This window comes from Mastomys coucha, unplaced genomic scaffold (genome assembly GCF_008632895.1).
Source record: "Mastomys coucha isolate ucsf_1 unplaced genomic scaffold, UCSF_Mcou_1 pScaffold12, whole genome shotgun sequence".
Taxonomy (NCBI): domain Eukaryota; kingdom Metazoa; phylum Chordata; class Mammalia; order Rodentia; family Muridae; genus Mastomys; species Mastomys coucha.
In genome coordinates this window covers 54,071,622-54,074,210 of record NW_022196894.1, presented here as the reverse complement: position 1 = coordinate 54,074,210, position 2,589 = coordinate 54,071,622, and the positions used below count along the sequence as shown (strand labels likewise).

The window sequence follows — 2,589 nt, the reverse complement described above, 5'->3', positions numbered from 1 at the left end:
GGAAACCTTTCTTCTAAACTTTGGGCGTTTTCTTAAATTCTAAATCAAAATTGCATCCCACCAGAAAAAAAATTCTCAATTTTCAATCCGAGATATCTACAGCCATGTTTCCTGGGACACAGTCATCAGCTAGAAACTGATCTACTTTGTGTTCTCAGAGCTTTTTGAGAATGGCAATTTTATAGTCACCTATGGCCGGCATCACTCTTGCCAGCATTATTTATTTCCTTCTCTAAATTTAATGTGGATACAAAATATGTTTACTTCTTACAGACATGAAAGCAATTAAAAAACAGACACATATCAACTTTGGGTGTATACGTTTCTGTGGACAGGTGTAGTGTGCTGGTCTTAAGCCACTGCTCTTAAGCCAGTGTCTATGCCTTACAGCATGCTTACATCACAGAAATAGTCAGCAACACTGTTCCAATCTCCTTACAAGGACCAAAGAAGTAACAAGTCTGTCTGTAATGACCAAACATACACACCTTTTATTTTATAAAATCTTTTCCCCTCTAATATTCACCAAGATTTTCCTTCTGGATATCTTCCATAGTGACAGCTTTAAATTATTCTGATTGTTATCAAATGAAGACTCATTTGGCTCACAAGCTTCTCATGAGTTCTGCTCCTCTTCTTTTCAATGTATACCACAGGAAGATGAACTCTTCAAATGTAAATTACAAGGTCCCATCCAGTGTTCCCAACTATATTAGGGGAGTTTTGTTACTTTTTAATCTTTCCCCTTAATAATATCCTATGATCTTGATTTTGGTAACCTCTACCTGTCTAGGAAACCTAACTTTGGAACCTTGTCTCTGTCTGACTGTATCTCTATTTCTCTGTCTGTCTGGCCTCCATATCTATCTCTGTCCATCTGTTTCTTAAACTGTTCATGTGTCTGTCTATCTCTTTATCACTCTCTACCTCTGTCTCTGTCTTTCTATGTCTGTCTGTCCATCTGTCTGTCTGTCTGTCTGTCTGTCTGTCTGTCTGTCTGTCTCTGTCTCTCTGTTTGTCTTTCTCTGTCTCTCTGTCTCCGTCTCTGCCTCTGTCTGTCTGTCTATCTGTCTCTCTGTCTCTGTCTCTGTCTCTCTGTCTCTCTGTCTCTCTGTCTCTGTCTCTGTCTGTCTCTCTGTCTCTCTGTCTCTCTGTCTCTCTCTCTCTCTCTCTCTCTCTCTCTCTCTCTCTCTCTCCCCCTCTCCCTCCATGTATATGTGTGTGTGTGTGTGTGTGTGTGTGTGTGTGTGTTCCTTTAGTCTTCCCTCCCTCGAGATCTTAGACTCTCAGTCAGGGACCAAAAACTAGATTGTTTCAGGTTCTTAGACTCAATAGTGCCTTTAATTGACAATCATGTTAACCTAAAAATTCAGTCACAAATTGGAAAACATGGTAGGCCATCTTCTCAAGATATATTTGTATTCTTCATACAATGCTAATTTCTTATAAAGGCATATGGTACTTCTAAATATGGCACACCAGATATCTGAGTAGTTGGGAGCTGGGAAATATAGTTAGACGAGAGAGTTCTAGCATCACTTTGCAACCCATGAACATTTGTCTATACTATACATACCTGCTATCCTGACAGAGAGTAAAACCCTATCCAACTATGGCCCAAACCTCAGTAATTCTTTTTCCTCCATTTTTCTTTTATATTATTTTCAACACTGTTATTTTTCTTAACTTTTGGCAGGGGGTGTCTTAGCTTTGGCAAACCCTTCATAAGTCCCTTAGAGATGAGTGTGTGTAGTACTGACTCCTCTTGTTTATTTATTCACACCATGTGTTCTTAGAACAAAAGCTTTTGCATCTCTTAATGTCCCATGATGGGCTCTGCTGAGGTGGGGTTATTATTTTTAGGATTTACTCCCTCAAAAAACACAACTCTTCTGAATTGCAGTGATAATTAACTTTGGGAAGTTTATTTCTCCCTTGGTAATATAAAAAGTGTTTATTTCCATTCAATTTTGTGGAGGGAAAAAGGGAGTTTTGCCCAGCAAAACAATCAATTAACAAAATGAAAAGTTGCTTACAGATTGAAAGAAAATCATCTGGAAGCTATGATTCACATATAGACTCAACTTCTAAAATATAAAAATATCACCCATAACTAGGTACATTTTATAGCATAATAGGATTATGACTGACAGCAGTTAATGTGACATTTCCAAGTAGCAGCTAGAGAGGAGTTCTAATATTCTCAATGCAAAGACATTGCATATGTCTGAAGTGATAAGTATGCCAATTATCCTGAATTCATTGTTATACTTTGTATATCCACATTGAGCTACCCCTCATATACAAATGTATAACTGCCAACAACTAAAACCAAAACAAGATCTGATATTCTGAAACTGCTAGGGGATAAAGAAGGAAGTACTTCAACACCTAGGCATAGATACGAACATTTTTGATAGGACTCCACAAGAAACAAAACCAACAAATAGGATCTCTGGAAACCCAGAAGCTTTTGTACAACAAACATAATTATAAATAAATAAGCAAAGAAGCAGCCCACAGAATGTAAGAAAATATTTTCTGGCTATACATCTTATAGAGAATTAGTGTCCAGAATATACAAGGAAC

General features: G+C 37.5%; 1 protein-coding gene across 35 annotated transcripts in view; it reads right to left on the bottom strand.

Annotated features, from left to right (window-relative positions):
• Positions 1–2,589, bottom strand: part of Abi3bp (ABI family member 3 binding protein) — a 229,041-nt gene that overhangs the window by 98,338 nt on the left and 128,114 nt on the right. The gene's annotated exons all lie outside the window — the stretch shown is intronic.